This window comes from Schistocerca piceifrons, chromosome 5 (genome assembly GCF_021461385.2).
Source record: "Schistocerca piceifrons isolate TAMUIC-IGC-003096 chromosome 5, iqSchPice1.1, whole genome shotgun sequence".
Taxonomy (NCBI): domain Eukaryota; kingdom Metazoa; phylum Arthropoda; class Insecta; order Orthoptera; family Acrididae; genus Schistocerca; species Schistocerca piceifrons.
The window spans coordinates 674,792,357-674,813,295 of record NC_060142.1 but is presented as its reverse complement, the minus strand read 5'-3'; positions in this window follow the sequence as shown (position 1 = coordinate 674,813,295).

The window sequence follows — 20,939 nt, the reverse complement described above, 5'->3', positions numbered from 1 at the left end:
CTCTGCAGGAGAGACGCTCAGTAGCTCGGTACAGGCTTTTGTTGAAGTTTCGAGAATATACCTTCACCGAGGAGTCAAGTAGTATATTGCTCCCTCCTGCGTATATCTCGCGAAGAGACCATGAGGATAAAATCAGAGAGATTAGAGCCCACATAGAGGCATACCGACAATCTTTCTTTCGACGAAAAATGCGAGACTGGAATAGAAGGGAGAACCGATAGAGGTACTCAAGGTACCCTCCGCCACACACCGTCTGGTGGCTTGCGGAGTATGGATGTAGATGTAGAGTTGTCTACTTCTATCTATGTTGGGCAGTCAAGTGAAAACAGACTACACCCACCCCAACGGGACCATGGAAATGTTTCACTCAAAAGTAATCACCACACGCGTTAAGACATCCCACTGGGAGACGACAAAATAAATTCCTGCTTCGCAGAACGCGGTTGGCTTTGACAGATCCACAACCGCATTCACTCTTGCACTTTCTTGTCCGAATGAAACCGATGTCCGTGCATGTCTTTCTTCATGTCACCAAAGACTTGAAAATCGTACCGTTAAAGACCGGGGATGTACAGAGAATGTTGCAGTGTTTCCCAACCAAATAGCTAAAGTGTAGCCTTCGTCCGACTGGCAGTGTGTGAAAATATCCATAAGATAAGCCTAATGCATCTGAGATGACAGATCGTAAAACTGTTCCAGTAAGTTTTTAATTTTTTCTCACCTAAAAACAACATTCCGACATCCCAAAGGCAAACGGCAGAGCAAGCTGTGTATACAGCACACATCTTCCCCGCCAAAGAAATCCGAAGGTGCGCACACAAGTTCTGGTAAGGTCACGATGACCTTATTTTTCGACTGCAGGGGTCGTCTGTTCGAGCCCTCGAGCGTGGAACCAAGAGGAATGCTCAGCGCTATGAAGACGCTTTGCAGAAACGGCGACGTGTCATAAAGTCAAAACGACCAAGAATGCTGTCGAAAGGAATTATCCTGTTAACGCCGGCCCCCACACTACCAATCGGACGAAAGCTACGCTTCTGGATTTGATTGGTAAATGTTGAAACATTCTCCATAAAGCCCGGATCTTTCACTGTGTGATTTTCACATCTTTGGCTACCTGAGGAAAGACGTGCGTGGATGTCAGTTTCAGTGGAACGAGGAAGTGCCAAAGTGGGTGCGGTTGTGAATCCGTCCGCGGCCGACTGCGTTCTACGAAACAGGAACTTTTGAACGTAACTTTCAATGGTCCCGTTGTGGTGGGTGTTGGCTTTTCAATTGACTGCCCCTTATATAATACACTCGCTTGTTTTCAGATCTATGGTCAAGACATACGTACCTCTAACGCTGATAATCCGTCACTGAAATGCTGAAAGAGATGACTCAAAGAAAGAAAGTGTGTCTTTAACTATTAATTTACTATCAGAAACAGTCTTGATCACAATTTATTTATTACGGTGACCGGTTTCGACCACTACTCTAATCATCTTCAGACCAATGAGTAAGAACCACCTTCTGCTGGAGAATCAATACTCCAGAAGTGGTCGAAACCAGTCACCGTAATAAATAAATTGTGATCAAGACTGTTTTTGATAATAAATATTTGTAACACATGATCACTGTTCACTCCCATAATGTATTCAAAAGTACTCGTATCTTTAGCTGGCTGAGAAACATTTAGCCCCACTAGATGAAAACGGAAAGTCTTGATCAAACGCTACCAAAGTGATACTCCAGCATTTCCATACCTGTGTGATGTGTTGATTAGGTTTCATTCTTCAGTGAGCTTATTCTCAGTACAGCAAACAAGCAACTACTACGTATGAAGAATGGTGTGAGTACATGATTCCTACTGGGCGTCTATAACTTTACTGGAACTTTTTAGGTGGAGATGGCAACACATCATGCCCAATCAACGTGCAAGTGAAGCGTATCGTCACCTTTTGGGCTCTGAGAAAGATCGTATAATTTGTACGGGGCACACGGTTGTGTTATGTCGACAGGTCGCCCAGACATATGATTATAGTGCAGTATCTGAAGAACGATTGACGACGAGATGGGTACATAACAACAGCATGGCTAAAAGGGGAAGCACGGACTCGTTCAGGAGGAGTACACCACTAGACGGTCGTACAGTTGTTCCACTGACTGTGACGAATAGACGGATGACAGCAGCCGAAATCTGGGTAGATCTTACTGGTAGTGTGTCACTATGACCTGTCCATTACAGATTACCTAAAGTTGAGGTTTTGCGTTGTCATGCCTCACACCACACCATACCACAAACAGAGAGTTACATGGTGTGGAGCCAGAGTCAACAGGGACATTGAGTGGCATTATGTTGTGTTCAGAAATGAGTCTCACTTCTGTTTCTGGTGGTCGGATAGACGTCTGTGCGTTCGTAGACAATCTGATAGACTCCCTGTTCCTCTCTCATAGGCAGCACACCGCGCCTAGTACACGTCCACCGCGTTGCTCTGGGGCTACAACACTAAATTACGACACCTGAACATGACATATAAGAGCCCGAAACCGGTCGTGATAATAAAAAAAACTTTACAACTGAAGCGGTATTTTCAACCTCTGATCTGAAAGAGGGTCACAGAAAGCTCTAGAACCGTAACACTCCAAGTCTCGGAGTCATGATGCCCGAAGGTATTGAGTATGCAACAGGACTTATCTGGTGATTGTTTAAGGGAGACTGAAAGTTCGCCAGAGTGTTTCTGCATACGAAAAGACATTTTTCAGCAGGATAATGCATGACACGACACTTCAGTTCATACCAAAAATGCCTTGAGGGGTGCACGGATCCTTGACTGGCCCGCACAGTTGAATTACTTGTCACCCATAGAGCATACCTGCTACGATTTGGGAAGTCGCTTACATTCTCACAAGCCATCAGTCAGCAATGTTCGTGAATTGTAGGGTATCATTTCCAGGTCCTGCCTGTAGGCTACCTTTGGTCGCCATTACGGACACCAGAGCCGGTTTTCCGGTTTACGGGGACGGGGCCATCGCTAATGTCAAATGGTACTACGTGCGATCATATTCATGATGAGTCACCATGACTTGGGTATAGTGCGCTGAAGACAGCTACGCACTGGCTGAAATCGATCTAGACTAACCAGATTAAAAACTTACGACCGATGCTGCCCTTCCAACCTATCTTGGATCTCATTAACACGGTCTTGAAGCACGCCGTTCCTAAATGGCTCTAAGCACTATGGGACTTAACATCTATGGTCATCAGTCCCCTAGAACTTAGAACTACTTAAATCTAACTAACCTAAGGACATCACACAACACCCAGTCATCACGAGGCAGAGAAAATCCCTGACCCCGCCGGGAATCGAACCCGGGAACCCGGGCGTGGGAAGCGAGAACGCTACCGCACGACCACAAGCTGCGGACACGCCGTTCCTGACGGAAACTAATCTGAAGAATTTCGTTGTTAGTCATCAGAGGATGGAAACATGAAGAAAACATAGAAATTTATGGATCTCTCGATGTCCAACAACTCTTTCACACGCACTCGTCCATGCAGCTTGTTTCTTAGAACAATTCTTACAATCAGTGTCGCGAATATCACATAAAAGTTTGTGCTCTTTGACTTCCATCATAAGATACTAAAATGTAGACTTTCACGGCCGGAAACATCTTGTCCATTATAATTATCCGGGCTGTTACGCCGTGGTCGGTTGATGAATTCTGTGTCGATTCGCAACGTTTGGTCTCCGACTGCGGGAGACATCTTCAAGGGGGTCCGTAGCTCGATGGAAGGTCCAACACACCCACTGGCTCGCTACTGACTGTAACAGTAATCTGAAAATGTTTGCTGGTGAATTCAACCATTATTTCCTCCAATGTAACCAAACAGACGCTTAAGTTGATCAAATATTAGTTCGCAACACTTTCAGCACTAATGCTGGAGAAGTAGCAGAAGAAACCCAGGACGAGCTCATGGCATTCCAGAGTGATAGAAACTGTAACGGCGCATTTTAATCTGGTACTCTTGAGCAGTTTTGATGTAAAAAAGTAATTTCATACATTCAAATTCAAGAAATAGCTTTGCGCTATCTTATGCTTTTCTCCACCTTTCAGTTTTGCGAACAATGATTTTCTGCTTTGCTAGTAAAAAACAAGTCCAGGAATCGATTGAAAGTAAGCGATGATATGTTTGTAGCTTTGTGCAGTAATATTAGCCCCAGAATTAATAACCTGTACAGAAGATGCGAGCTCAAAGATCACACTAATGTGAACCGAATTTAATTTTCTTCTGAAAATATTGTGTTTCTATTATAATAGTACACACAACATCAAGAAATCCATTAGTGTCTGTTCTGGTATCCAGCGACTAGTGGTCTGCGTCTGTTTACCTAGTTGGTGCGGCAGTGAAATATGGCTTGATCTCAACAATCAAGTCTGCAATTACCGTGATCTTGTTGAAGGTCACCACAACCAACTTCAACTTGAAGTAATCATGATGGAACAAATGGAGAGAAATCCGCTACCCCAGGCCCCAGTCAACGGACTGGACTTTCCTGGTCATCGGATTCTGGGGGACCAGGAACATCATGAGGAGAAGAGTCGGAGCTTCTCAAAACCTCTTCGCAAGCACTACCTTGGCACTCTCAATGCAAACGCTCTGTTCAAACTTGGAAAACTAAAACAACTGACAGACATGCTAGATAAATTTCACATCAAAATTCTTGCCATCCAAGAGACGCGCTTCGTAGATGAAAACCATTTCGACACAGAACATTACAGGATTTACAAAGGTAAACCTGCTGTCAGAAGAGGAACACCATTATTGTTTGGTACAGGGTTTGCAGTACACAAATCAGTCATGGATAACATCATAGACTTCAATTCAATATCAGAACGTATCTCGACACTGTCCTTCAAATCAGGTAATAAAGCATACACAATTATCAACGCACATGCACCTACAAATGACCATAACAGAAAGAAGCCACAAGAAATTGAAGAGTTCTGGGAAGACATGGAGGAAGTAACTAACAACGTACCAGAAAGACATGTGAAAATTGTAATGGGTGATTTCAATGCGCAGCTTGGTAAGGAGAGAAAATTCAGAGAAATAACAGGCCCATACTCAGCACACATTCGCACGAACAGAAATGGGGAACACCTCATAAAATATTGTCAAAACTTTAACCTCAAAATCATGTCAACACAATTTCAAAAACCAAGACGAAAACTTACAACATGGAAAGCACCCAACACAGTGTGGGGAGAATTTCAGATTGATCATGTGGCCATATCCAAGAAAAATTCGCGGGAAATTCTAAATGTCAGAACACGTAAAGGAGTCTTCGAGTCTGATCATTATTTGCTACAAGTTAAGATTAGGCCAATCCCAAGACTGAAACAGTCAGCGCAAAACAAAATAGTCAAACCTGATCCGGAATACTTGAAGATAAACAGGGATAAAATCGTTGAAGAAATTAATAGGCACTCAATAGACACATGGACAGATCTGGCGAAGGCAGTTCAGAAGACTATGTGCTGGGGACAACCACCTAGAAAACGCAAACATAGGTGGTGGAACGCAAAGTGTGATGAAGCCATTGAGAGAAGAAAGCAAGCATGGGACAAGTTCAGTAGCTACAGAAATTCAGAAACATGGAAAGAATTTCACGAAGTTCAGAAACTAGCATCAAAGGAAATCAGAAGGGAAAAACGAGCATATGACAATAACAGACTAAAAGAAATTGAGGAAGATTTCAAAAGAAATAACACAAGAAATTTTTACAGAACTTTCAAAGAAAATATTTAGGGCTATCAACCCCCTAGCCTCTGCTTCCGAAGAACAGATGGATCCCTGGAAACAAACACAAAAGAAAACTGTAAAATTCTCAAACATTACTTTGATAAACTTCTTAATTGCAAAAAACCTACAGGAAAATTAACATTCCAAAAGACTACATCTAATGCCGATTCTGATCCACCCACAATAGAAGAGATAGAGGAAATCATAAAACAAATGAAAAATAACAGAGCTGCCGGAGAAGATGGTATTATCGCCGAGATCTGGAAACTCCAAGATGAAAACATCACCAAAAAAATCCATAAGATTATCTCCGAAATTTGGATCACAGAGAAAGTGCCAGAGGAATGGAAATGTGCATTGATCCATCCGTTACATAAAAAGGGTGATAAGTCAGATCCAAACAATTACAGAGGCATTTTGCTAGTACCAGTTACGTACAAAATTTTCTCTAAGGTGCTACTAAACAGACTAGAACCACAAGCAGATCTGCAAATTGGGGAATACCAGGCAGGCTTCAGAAAAGGGAGATCATGCATCGAACAGATCTGGAACTTGAGAACACTTTTGAAAGTCAGACAGGCAAGAAACACTGTAGTTACCTTTGTGGACTTTAAAAAAGCATATGATTCCATAGACAGACAGACACTCTTTGACGTACTGGAAGAATATGGTATCGACAGAAAAACCAGGGCACTTATACAACAGACGCTTACACACACTACCTCCAAGATTAAGTTCATGGGAGAAATTTCGGAACCCTTCCACATACACACAGGTGTCCGACAAGGAGACGGGCTCTCACCAATCCTGTTCAACATGGTGTTAGACAAAATTATCAAGCAGTGGGTGGAACAAGTTAAAGGAATACAGCTGGGAAGAACACGTGAAACCAAAACAATCATAAAATGTCTGGCATTTGCAGATGATATAGCCATACTCAGCAATAATACACAGGAGGCAAAGGAAGCACTGGAATGCTTGCATGAAATAGCTGCCAAAACAGGTCTGCAGGTATCTTACGAGAAGACACAATATATGGAACGACAGACCAACAATGTACACACCATGCATACGGTATATGGATCCGTAGAAAGAGTCGGAAAATTTAAGTATTTAGGGGAGTACATACAAATGGGAGGATCAAACAAGGCGGCTAACATGGAACGAACGAAGAAACTCCAGAAGGCATACAAACTCACATGGTCACATTATAATAAGAAAAGCATATCGAGGCAGGCCAAACTTAGGCACTACAAAACAGTTGTATTACCAGAAGCATTGTACGCGTCAGAAACAACCACAATTGGAGCATCAGGCATCATAGACACAGAAAAAATAGAACGCAAAATTCTCAGAAAAATATTTGGACCAATTCACAGAGATGGCATATGGATGAAGCGACCTACCAAAGAGCTGTACCAGCACACTGACGGACTAACAGACGCGATCAGAAAACGCAGATTAACCTTCTATGGGCACATACAGAGAATGGACAACAACCGACTTACAAAGAAAATTTTTGATGTAGTAAACAGCTCAAGCAAGAAAACAAATTGGTATCATGAAATAGACGAAGACTTAAGGCAGATAAGGATCAACAGGCAAATGATAGGAGACAGGAAATACTTCAGAAACAAAGTTAGGAGTGCAAAATTTATTGTAAAGGAGAGAAAGAAGAAAGGAACATTATGGACAGAGCAAAGGAAACAGGAGCACAGCCAAAGGATGAAGAGATTTTGGGAAGAGAAGAGGAAGAAAGGAAAGAAGTGAAAATTGTGTCATCATGTGATTTTCGAGTTCAAACACTGTCCATAAGGGCAACAATGAAATGAATGAATGAATGAATAGTACTGTTAACGTATTCTACGTCTCAGTTTGAAGAATAAGTTAAAATTTTTGATGGCAGTTCCTTTTAGATTGACACAGCTTATTTTTCTTGATCTTTGTGGTCCCTGCTAGCAACACAGTAATCAAAGCGGTCCTTGATCAAGAAAACGGTTAGGAATCACTGGTGTAGAGCGACTCCTAACAACGTGCTGGCCACAACACCGGTTATTTAACGTGTGTGTGGAAGCTACCACAAATGTGTTTCGACAGAAGATGATGGGCCCAGGCCCACATTTGTGCGTTACTACCTTAAGGTCGCACCTGTCTTTCGAGTATGTGCGTTAATTTCAGCACCATGCAGCCACAACGAGGAGTCCATGTTTCTTTCGTTATTTATCACACTAAAATTGCGTCAAAAACGCCCGTGTAGCCTTAGCTAAAGAGTGCCTGGATAAAATGTCTGACACACAGGAAATAAACAAGGAAATATTAAGTGTAATCCACAAATATTTGCTGGCGAATTCAATCATTACTTCCGCTGATATAACCAAATAGGAGTTAAAGACGACAGACAAGAAGGAACGGCTACAGCGGACACAGTGTGTGTTCCAGGAATCACAAGAAATTTCTCAAAAAGACATTCGGAGGCTGTTTGCTTCCACGCCACATCGAGGTCAGAAAGTAGTTCGTAGATGCCGGCGCCCTGGTTGGTTGCTGTGTCCCTTGACTCCCGGAAGGCATTCAGTGAAGTTTCGTGCTGTCATCTAATGAACAGAATACAGTCGTACGGAATATCAGCCCAGCTGTATGATTGGTATGAAGAGTTTCTAGCAAATACAATACAGCATGTCATTCTCAACGAAGAGAAAATTTCAGACGAAAAAGTAACTTCGGGCTTACCCCCAAGGGGCTGTTATAGAAGCATTACTTTTCGCAATACATATACAGGGTGTTTCAAAAATGACCGGTATATTTGAAACGGCAATAAGAACTAAACGAGCAGCGATAGAAATACACCGTTTGTTGCAATATGCTTGGGACAACAGTACATTTTCAGGCGGACAATCTTTCGAAATTACAGTAGTTACAATTTTCAACAACAGATGGCGCTGCAAGTGATGTGAAAGATATAGAAGACAACGCAGTCTGTGGGTGCGCCATTCTGTACGTCGTCTTTCTGCTGTGAGCGTGTGCTGTTCACAACGTGCAAGTGTGCTGTAGACAACATGGTTTATTCCTTAGAACAGAGGATTTTTCTGGTGTTGGAATTCCACCGCCTAGAACACAGTGTTGTTGCAACAAGACGAAGTTTTCAACGGAGGTTTAATGTAACCAAAGGACCGAAAAGCGATACAATAAAGGATCTGTTTGAAAAATTTCAACGGACTGGGAACGTGACGGATGAACGTGCTGGAAAGGTAGGGTGACCGCGTACAGCAACCACAGAGGGCAACGCGCAGCTAGTGCAGCAGGTGATCCAACAGCGGCCTCGGGTTTCCGTTCGCCGTGTTGCAGCTCCGGTCCAAATGACGCCAACGTCCACGTATTGTCTCATGCGCCAGAGTTTACACCTCTATCCATACAAAATTCAAACGCGGCAACCCCTCAGCACCGCTACCATTGCTGCACGAGAGATATTCGCTAACGATATAGTGCACAGGATTGATGACGGCGATATGCATGTGGGCAGCATTTGGTTTACTGACGAAGCTTATTTTTACCTGGACGGCTTCGTCAATAAACAGAACTGGCGCATATGGGGAACCGAAAAGCCCCATGTTGCAGTCCCATCGTCCCTGCATCCTCAAAAAGTACTGGTCTGGGCCGCCATTTCTTCCAAAGGAATCATTGGCCCATTTTTCAGATCCGAAACGATTACTGCATCACGCTATCTGGATATTCTTCGTGAATTTGTGGCGGTACAAACTGCCTTAGACGACACTGCGAACACCTCGTGGTTTATGCAATATGGTGCCCGACCACATCGCACGGCCGACGTCTTTAATTTCCTGAATGAATATTTCAATGATCGTGTGATTGCTTTGGGCTATCCGAAACATACAGGAGGCGGCGTGGATTGGCCTCCCTATTCGCCAGACATGAACCCCTGTGACTTCTTTCTGTGGGGACACTTGAAAGACCAGGTGTACCGCCAGAATCCAGAAACAATTGAACAGCTGAAGCAGTACATCTCATCTGCATGTGAAGCCATTCCGCCAGACACGTTGTCAACGGTTTCGGGTAATTTCATTCAGAGACTACGCCATATTATTGCTACGCATGGTGGATGTGTGGAAAATATCGTACTATAGAGTTTCCCCGACCGCAGCGCCATCTGTTGTTGAAAATTGTAACTACTGTAATTTCGAAAGTTTGTCTGCCTGAAAATGTACTGTTGTCCCAAGCATATTGCAACAAACGGTGTATTTCTATCGCTGCTCGTTTAGTTTTTATTGCCGTTTCAAATATACCGGTCATTTTTGAAACACCCTGTAAATGACATAGTAGACACATCGGGAGTGCATGTACTTTTCAGGGATGACGCTGCTGTATACAGAAAAGTAGCAACACCAGAATATTGTAGCAATTGGCTCTCAACGTAAACAGATGTAACGTCCTGTACATAAATACGCCGAAAGATCCACTATTGTATGATTACAAGAATGCAGAGCACTCACTGGAAGTGGTCACCTATAAAATATCTAGGAGTACGTGTACGAAGGAACTGAAAGTGAAACGACCACATAAAACCATTCGCACGTAGCAGATTCCACCCTGAGATTCACTGGATGAATCCTCAGGACATGTATAAAGGAAGTAGCTTATAAAACTCTGCTTCGACCAGTACTTGAATAGTTTGCGACAGCCTGGGATCCGTAGCAGATAATATTGACAGAGGAAGTAGAGAACATCCAGATAAGAGTAACGTCTTTCGTTACACCAGCCGGCCGCGGTGGTCTAGCGGTTCTAGGCGCTCAGTCCGGAACCGCGGGACTGCTACGGTCGCAGGTTCGAATCCTGCCTCGGGCATGGATGTGTGTGATGTCCTTAAGTTAGTTAGGTTTAAGTAGTTCTAAGTTCTAGGGGACTGATGACCTCAGATGTTAAGTCCCATAGTGCTCAGCGCCATTTGAACCATTTTTTACACCATCATTGATTAAGCGCGACAGCGTCTCGACGATGCCGACCCAAATGCAGTTGCAACCGCTGAGAAAGAGCTGTTCAGCATCACGACCTGCTTCACTGCCAAAGTTCCGAGCGCGAACGTTCCCAGGAGAGTCAACCAATAATGTTGCTTCCTCCTACTAGATTTCACGACGTTATAGGCTACGTATTTTTTCTCCTCTCTCTTCTGGCAATCTCCTAGCAGGTAAATAAACCATAAGCGCTGACCTCTATTCGTTTCAGCTGGCTTGGAATTCTCAGGATTACAGTATACCAAGAAAAAATTTAGTCATTCAATATGAGCCCAGGCCGGCTTCTACCAGTTTTTCCGTTCTTCTGTAAACAATTCATTTCAGTATTTTGCAACCATGACTTATCAGACCTATAGCTTGGTAATATTCATAGCTGTTAACACCTTCTTTCTTTGAAATTGGAATTATACATCCTTCCTGAATTCTCTAGGGTATTTCACCACCGTCTCATATATCTTGCAAACCTTCGATATCGACAGATTATGTAATCGGCAGTCAGTCAGCCAGTGGGACGACATGGCTGGCCCTCCGAAGGGTATCAACAGTTCTGAGTAAATTTCGTCCACTCCAGGGGCCTTGTTTCAGCTTAGGTTTCCAGTGATCTGGAAAAGTCCTGTTGCTCTGGCGTATCTCCTCTCTCATCTTTATATACTTCCTTTTCCCTTTCTATAACACTGCCTGCAAGTTCATTTCCTTTATACAGGGTGAGTCACCTAACATTACCGCTGGATATATTTCGTAAACCACATCAAATACTGACGAATCGATTCCACAGATCGAACGTGAGGAGAGGGGCTAGTGTAATTGGTTACTACAAACCATAAAAAAATGCTCGGAAGCATGTTTTTTAACACAAACCTACGTTTTTTTAAATGGAACCCCGTTAGTTTTGTTAGCACATCTGAACATATAAACAAATACGTCATCAGTGCCGTTTGTTGCATTGTGCCGGCCGCGGTGGTCTCGTGGTTCTAGGCGCGCAGTGCGACTGCTACGGTCCCAGGTTCGAATCCTGCCTCGGGCATGGATGTGTGCGATGTCCTTAGGTTAGTTAGGTTTAAGTAGTTCTAAGTTCTAGGGGACTAATGACCACAGCAGTTGAGTCCCATAGCGCTCAGAGCCATTTGAACCATTTTTTGTTGCATTGTAAAATGTTAATTACATCCGGAGATATTGTAACCTGAAGTTGACGCTAGAGTACCACTCCTCCGCTGTTCGATCGTGTGTATCGGACAGCACCGAATTACGTAGGGATCAAAGGGAACGGTGATGGTCCTTAGGTACAGAAGACACTGGAACAGCTCATTACGTCCACATCCTAACACCTTTTTATTGGTCTTTTTCACTGACGCACATGTACATTACCATGAGGGGTGAAGTACACGTACACGGGTGGTTTCCGTTTTCAATTACGGTGTGGAATAGAGTGTGTCCCGACATGTCAGGCCAATAGATGTTCAATGTGTTGGCCATCATTTGCTGCACACAATTGCAATCTCTGGTGTAATGAATGTCGTACACGCCGCAGTACATCTGGTGTAATGTCGCCGCAGGCTGCCACAATACGTTGTTTCATATCCTCTGGGGTTGTAGGCACATGACGGTACACATTCTCCTTTAACGTACCCCACAGAAAGAAGTCCAGAGGTGTAAGATCAGGAGAACGGGCTGGCCAATATATGCGTCCTCCACGTCCTATGAAACGCCCGTCGAACATCCTGTCAAGGGTCAGCCTTGTGTTAATTGCGGAATGTGCAGGTGCACCATCATGCTGATACCACATACGTCGACGCGTTTCCAGTGGGACATTTTCGAGCAACGTTGGCAGATCATTCTGTAGAAACGCGATGTATGTTGCAGCTGTTTGGGCCCCTGCAATGAAGTGAGGACAATGTTTCAAGCGTCAACTTTAGGTTACAATATCTCCGGATGTAATTAACATTTTACAGTGCAACAAACGGCACTGATTACGCATTTGTTTATATGCTCAGATGTGCTAACAAAACTAACGTGGTTCCATTTAAAAAAACGTAGGTTTGTGTTAAAAAACATACTTCCGTGCATTTTTTTATGGTTTGTATTAACCAATTACACTAGCCTCTCTCCTCACGTTCGGTCTGTGGAATCGATTCGTCAGTATTTGATGTGGTTTACGAAATATATCCAGCGGTAACGTTAGGTGAATCACCCTGTATAGTCCCTTTACTTTATCTTACATAAAAATAAAACAACAGTAATATTTTAGGCACTGAAAAGACTTAACTGTTAATTTTCAGCACTCACAACTTTTTAAAATAAATTTATATGAATAGTTCATTACATTTGGGAAATCCCATTAAAATTATTGTTGTTTTTTTAAATTTTCAAATAAGCGAAATAAAGAGTTAATTCGGAATTGTCACCAGATGCTTGGTATAAGTTAAAATATGTCGTCAATAAAAACAATGTCGGTCGAGGCTAAAACAAGAACTGAAACGAAGAGAAAAAGATGGGAACGAGTGCTGGTTCAGAGTTCAGATCTCGGAGCAAAAAACTGGGAGAAATCCGTGTTGGTCCATTGACCAGATGGTGCAGACTTTCTACGTCGTTAATATTCCATTTGCGGTGCTCGCTCGGCCGGAGCGCCGGCTGAAGTCCCGCGTAATGAGTGACCTCTGCTCTCCCCTCTGTTGCCACTGCTGAAAGCTGCGAGCCGGCCGTAAAAGCCCGCGGCGGTCGCGCCGGCAAACTGCCACTCGGCTCCCGTGTGTGCAGCAAATGGCCGCGATGAAAGAAACGGGACACACGAGCTGAACGGAGGCACATTTTTCTTCTGGAGCGGCCATTAGCTGAGGGCACTCCGCTTTCCGTGACCCCAGCAGACGCAAGAAGCTCAGGGGGGCAGCCAACTTGGCTATACGTGCAGCGCATCTGAAGAAAGGCGAAACTGCGGCCATATACCCTGATACGTGTAGCGAAGAACTCGAAAATTCCGCACTGCCACCTTCGGCAAAGTACTAGGGCGAAGGTAGGGCTTCTTACTGTCAGTGCCTTTGCCAAATTAACCTTCAGTATCGATTCAGAAAATCCGGATTTGACCGCCAAGTTTCATCTCCCACATTCGATTTTCACTCTATCTAAACTTTCTGATGCGTTTGCATTTCTTTTCAAGATTTTGGTTCATATAACGAAGTGGTTCTGTGTAAACGGAAGGAAAGGAAAATTATATGGCACTGACCAGCACATTCTATCTTTTTCCGGTAGGTTCTGCAGCTTATGGAGTACTTTCCACATGGCGTCGATGTGTACTGCTAGGTGAGGTCGTTAGAAACATGTAACAAAATGAAGAGATGTTTACAAATTATCACCACACTTTCACAAGCTGCGACATTGTCGCGAATAAAACAGTGACCCATATATACAATAAGTTTCCTTTGATTTACGTCTATGGTCACAAACTTTTTGTTACCAGATTAACGGTTTCGGTCTATAATGACCATCATCAGATCTGCAGCAAAAAATGGGAGAAAACATAATAACACTAGCTTAAAAACAATAAATAGACCACAATGAAAAGACATCTGACCTATATATGCATTTGTGCACTTTAAGTATGAAGAGGCATACCTGTTTCATAAAAACAAAGTCCTAACGTACTGCAGCCATAGTGGCATCGTCAAAAGTTAAATGCAAAATCAGCACCAGCATCATCAAATATATATAAATAACATCGTACGCACGAGTCATGTTATCAGTAGCGCTGCCGGCCGGTGTGGCCGAGCGGTTCTAGGCGCTTCAGCCTGGAACCGCGCGACCGCTACGGTCGCAGGTTCGAATCCTGCCTCGGGCATGGATGTGTGTGATGTCCTTAGGTTAGTTAGGTTTAAGTAGTTCTAAGTTCTAGGGGACTGATGACCTCAGATGTTAAGACCCATCTTGCTCAGAGCCATTTGAACCAGTCAGTAGCACTACTGTTGAAAACAAGCTGTCGTACGGTAGCCACAAGATGTTGGTGTTGTAAGTTCACAAGATGTCGCTAATGTAAGCATACAATTGTTTTCAATGATTAATTAAACAGCGTAAAACTTTGTACCCAATGCCTACTTTGCTTTGTTTGACAATTTTTTACTTTTATCACTGATTTTTTTTCCCTTTATTGTTAATTTCACACCTGATATAGGTAGGCCAGCAGCGGCACATTACGCCGCTCTTCGGCCACAGATAAAACTAATGAGACAAAAGAAGACAATCGTAGATCAGACAGGGTGGATATACAAACGTAGACATACAAAATGAAAACACAAGGAGCCGTTCACGGGCGCAGAGTCCAAAATAAAGATGTTCAGACATGTGGACACGCACAGAGATGACAGATGGTACACGCGAACGTTCGAGCACAAACGAGTAACACTGGAACACTTGAACACCTACACGACGACACACACAAACACTAGGCGATGACCTCCGGCGCGCGAAATTTCACTATACATGTGTGAGTCCGGGGACCTGCCAAAAAGGGGAAAAAAGGGGGGGAGGAGGGAGAGGGGAGTGTGTAGATGCCAGTGGCAGAGGAGATGGGAGGGGGAGGAAGGAAGGTAGGGAGGTAGGGGAAGCCTGGCGGAGGAAGGAAGGAAGGAGGAAGAGAAGGGAGAGAGGGTGCCCTAGGCAGAAAAACACAGGGTGCAGTAGAGGAGGATCAAAGTTGGTAGGAGGGGTAGATGGAGGGGATGAGGGCATCATCAGGGAGAGGGAGTTGGCGGAAGCCACCTTCGGAGAGGGTGTGGAGAGTGGAGAGATGGAGAGCAGGTGGGATGCGGGAATGCAGGCGCGGCAGCGGATGGGGATGGAGAGACAAGCGGGGGATCGAGTCTGCGGGAGGTACTGTAGAGGATCTGTGCCCGTTCAAGGAAAAGAAGGAGGTGCGGGAACGGAATAACGTCATAGAGGATCCGCGTGGGGGGAGGGGAGACAGATGCGATAGACGAGGCTTCATCATTTTTTTTTTTTTTCTTCTTTACTGTATTTCAATTCTCCATCGGGGCGGGCTGGCAGCAGCATATGCGCTGGTCTTGACGCACATGAGAAACAGCACTAAACACAACCCTGATGTGGCACACTGATGATGATCAATACAGAGGATCTGCCAGGTTCTAGGAGATGAGGGAGACCTGAAGAAGGGAGGGAGGGGAAGAGATGGGGGAGGGGAGCGGGGGGCGCGCGGAAGAGGGCCAGGTAGGGAGGGATGTGGGAAGGAGAGAGGCCAGTATGGGGTGCAGGGTCTCAGGGGAGGGGGGGACGGAGGAATATCCGCTCTGGGAGAAGGAGGAAAGAGGAGAAGGGGGCCCTGGGGAGGGGGGGGGGAACTAGGCCAGGTTATAGTTGGAAGGAAGGGTAGATGTCACAGCGAAGTTCGTCATCCGGGAGGGGGAGGTGTTGGAAATTGCCCTCATGAAGGAGATGGAGGGTGTGGAGGTGGAGAGAGGGAGGGATACAGCGATAGAGGCGCGGCAACGGGCGGGGGGTGGAGAGGAAGGAGGAAACCAGAGGGTGGGGGGGATCAACCCTGCGAACAATGTAAAAGATGCGGAGATGTTGGAGGAACAGGAGGAGGTGGGGGAAGGGGATCAGTTCATACAGGAGTCGTGTGATGGAAGGAAGGCGGATACGGAAGGCAAGGCGGAGCGCATGGCGTTCAAGGATTTGGAGGGCCTTGTAAAAGTGGGTGGGAGCGGAGATCCAGGTGACGCTGGCATAACAGAGGATAGGACAGATGAGGGATTTGTAGCTGTGGAGGATGGTAGAAGGATGCAATCCCCATGTCCGGCCGGACAGGAGTTTCAGCAGGCGGAGGCGGGAATGGGCTTTCTGCTGGATGGTCAGGAGATGAGGGGTCCAGGTGAGGTGTCAGTCAAGGGTGAGGCCAAGGTATTTCAGGGTGGGGGTGAGTTGGATAGGACAACCATAAAGGGTGAGGTAGAAATCATGGAGGCGAAAGGAGCGAGTGGTGCGGCCTATGATTATTGCCTGGGTTTTGGAGGGGTTGAGACGGAGGAACCACTGGTTACACCAAGTGGTGAACTGGTTAAGGTGGGTTTGGAGGGTACGTTGAGACCGTTGAAGGGTAGGATAGAGAGCCAGGAAGGCGGTGTCATCAGCATATTGGAGAAGGTGGACTGGTGGGGGTGGCTTGGGCATATCAGCTGTGTACAAGAGATAAAGGAGAGGGGAGAGGACAGAACCCTGGGGGACGCCAGCCGTGGGGTAAAAGATACAGGAGTTGGTGTTGTGGAGGGTGACATAGGAAGGACGGTGCGAGAGGAAGGAAGCGACCAGACAGACAAAATTGATAGGCAGGGCATAGGTTTGGAGTTTAAAGAGGAGACTGGGATGCCATATACGGTGATAGGCATTTTGGAGGTCAAGGGAAACAAAAATGGCGGAGCGACGGGAGTTGAGCTGGAGGGACAGAAGGTGAAAAGGTTGAGGAGTTGGTCGTTAGCAGAGAAGGAGGGTCGGAAGCCACACTGGGTAAGGGGGAGGAGGTGGTGTTGAGCAAGGTGCTGATGGATACGGTGGGAGAGGATGGATTCAAAGACCTTACTGAAGACGGAGGTGAGCCAGATGGGACGATAGGAAGAGGCGGCAGAAGGGGGTTTGTTGGGTTTGAGGAATAAGAGGATGCGGGAGGTCTTCCACAGGTCAGGGTAGAAGCCAGTAGAGAGGATGACATTATAGAGATGGGCGAGGACAGTTAGGAAGGAATAGGGGCTTTCTCGAAGGTGACGGTAGGTGACACAGTCGTGACCAGGGGCTGTGTTGCGTTTGGACTGGAGGAGAAGTTTAATGTCTTGTGCTGTGATGGGAGTGTTGATGTCGGAGGGGGCAACTGCCCCAAGTACTGGAGACTAGGAGCAAGTGGAGCGACCGAGGTATTGGCACGTTCCATAACGGTGGGGAAAAGAGAATAATCAAAGTGGGGATCATCGGGGATGGAGAAGACCTCGGAAAGGTGGGAAGCGAAGTGATTGGCCTTCCTGAGGTTGTCAGGAAGGGGGCGATCGTTATGGAGAAGGGGGTAGTGGGGAGCGGAAAGGGAACCAGTAAGACGATGGAAGGCGGACCAGTACTTGAAGGATTTGATAGGGAGGGTGGCGTTGAGTCGTGTGCAGGTCTGGCGTTTCGTTGCTGTAATAAGGTTCCGTACGTGTCGCTGTATTTGCCGGTGGCGTTGGAGTGTATCCCTGTCACCAGTGCGCAGGAAATGAGCGATAGAGGCGGCGGGATTCACGGAGGAGGAGGACAGCCTGTGGAGGGAGAGTGGGACGGTATGGGTGGATGGTTTTAGTAGGAACATGGGCCTCCACAGCGTTAGTAATTACCTTCTGAAGGAAGCACGAGGCGTGGACGATGTCGTCAGGACGGCGATATGTAAGAGGGTGGCTTTGGACCTGGGTGGAGATGGAGTCCTGGTAGGCATCCCAGTTGGCACGGCGATAGTCATGGACGACCTTGGGAGGGGGTGCAGGGTGCGGAGCCTGAGGGGGGCGGTTTGCAGATGTTATGGTGAGAAGGACAGGGAGGTAATCGCTACCTGTGGGGTCAAGGACGGCGACAGTGATACGCCCAAGGAGGTTGGCGGAGGCAATGACAACATCGGGGGTGGTGTTACTTTCGGGTCGGGTGTGCTGGGGAAGGGGAACAAGGTCACCTTGGATTGTGGAGAGGAACTGATGCCACCGCCGAAGGGCAGCAGGAGTGCGGCTATGGATGTTGAGGTCGGCGGCAATCACATAGTTGGAGAAGGTGTGGTCAATGTGTGAGATGAAGTCATAAGGAAGAGGAGCAGTGGAGCGGACATAGATGGTGGAACAGGTAATGGTGAGGGAGGGGAAGAAGACGCTAAGGATAAGGTGTTCAGTGGGGTCATTGAGGAGAGGTTGTGGCCGGACGGGGATGTGCTTAAGGTGGCCAATCGCGACTCCACCCTGCGCACGAGGACCAGGAGCATCAGTGCGGTGGAGGATATAGGGGGAGGTGCGGATAGAATGGTGGGGCTGGAGAAAGGTTTCGTTCAAGAGGAAGGTGTCGACCTGGTGGTGGGAGAGGGTGTGCATGAGGAGGTATTTGTTGGAGCGGAAGGAGCGAATGTTCTGGAAGAGGATGCGAGACTCGTGCCGCGCCATGACGGGAAGGAGGAGGGGAAGAGAGGGAAGGGAAGAGACTTAAACTAGGGTGTCGAGGCGGGTGAAGGTGAAGTGGGCTTGGTTGTGGGAGTAAGTGGCGAAGGTGTTCAGGTAGAAAACAGAGCGAGCAGCAAGGGATATGTGTTGGAAGGTGTGGGGTCGCTGAAAAGGGTGAAGGTTTTGGAGTACAACGGTAATGAACCGGATGATGTCCTCGGCCGTGGGGGGCTTTGTCACTGAACGCCTCTGTTATATATAGTGTGTTGATAGTTTCACCTAGTATTGAGTGCCTCACATATTTACTTCGTTTTCGTACGTTTTACGCATGACTCTAGAGTATTTTCTTGTTCCTTCACTGTTCATTTCGTATACTGCATTAACTAGATAATATTGGTCATGCACTGTTACGGAATTTTATCATTCTTTTCTTGCAATGGAATGTCGCAGGTTACGAGGGGCTCTCTGGCGGCCACGTTCCTCCAATCACTTCTCGCCCATGCGTACGTCTGGCCTTAACGCTAACAGAGGGCGCGGATTATGTGCAGCACTATGTTTTCTTTCATTGTGACTTCTTTAGCGATTTGTTTCATAGTTTTCTTATATTATTTTGTAGACTATCAAAGGTGTTTATTACTTATGCCATTACATAGATTATTGGCTCTGGAGAATATGTCAATTACTGTCTCTTAACTCTTCCTCTTCTTAACAATGTGACTTTTGTCGTGTTCTGTTTCATCTCTTTTTATTACTCTTATGCCTTTTATACGTTATAAGCTTATTACAGACTTCAACTATTCTGTCCCCCTTTATTCTACGTTGTTCAATTAACCATTGAAAACTAGTGTATGCCTACATTAGTGACATCTTGTGGCTACTGTACGGCAGCTTGTTTTGAACAGTAGCGCTACTGACAACATAACTCGTGCATATGACGTTATTTATATATATTTGATGATGCTGGTGCTGATTTTGCATTTAACTTTTGACGATGCCACTATGGCTGCAGTACATTAGCACTTTGTTTTTATAAAACAGGTATGCCTCTTCATACTTAAAGTGCACAAATGCATATATATGTCAGTTGTACTTTTCATTATGGAGTATGCCTCTTCATACTTAAAGTGCACAAATGCATATATATGTCAGTTGTACTTTTCATTATGATGTATTTATTGTTTTTAAGCTGTAGACAAACTGCTAGTGTAATAATGTTCTTTCCCATTTTTTGCTGCAGATCTGATGATGGTCATTATAGACCGAAACCGGTAATCTGTTAACAAAAAGTTTGTAACCACAGACGTAAATGAAAGGAAACTTATATCTGCACATTGTCCAAAGATGGGGACTTGATTCTAAATACAGAAACGTAAATATAGCATAAGGAGCATACATACAATAGACTTTCAATATCGACAGACTATGTGATCGACAGTCAGTCAGTGGGACAAGCCGCCATCTTGAAATATCTTAGGAATTTGTGTCAGTAGTGGAACGATCACGTAAATCTAGTCGTGGGAACGCAGATGCCAGACAGATATACTGGAGCATTCCTAAGGAAGAGTAAATCTACAAAAAAAAGAACACACTTTCAAAATTGTTCCTCCACCAATTCCTGAGTGTGGTTGGTCGGTTAGACACCGTTTCCCAGTGAATTAACTGTTACGAAATGAAATTCTTGGCTGGGAGGCCCCATGCGGGGCAGTTCGGCCGCCGTATCACAAGTTCTTTTTAGTTGACGCCACTGCGGCGACTTGTGAGTCAACGATGAAGATGAAATGATGATGAATGACACACAACACGCCGTCATCACGAGGCAGAGAAAATCCCCGACCCCGCCGGGAATCGAACCCGGGACCCCGTGCCCGGGAAGCGAGAACGCTACCGCGAGACCACGAGCTGCTAACAGTTAACTGTTACGATGACGACGGCCGAATCGTCGCCAATGTGGATGACTGGTGCCAATACTAA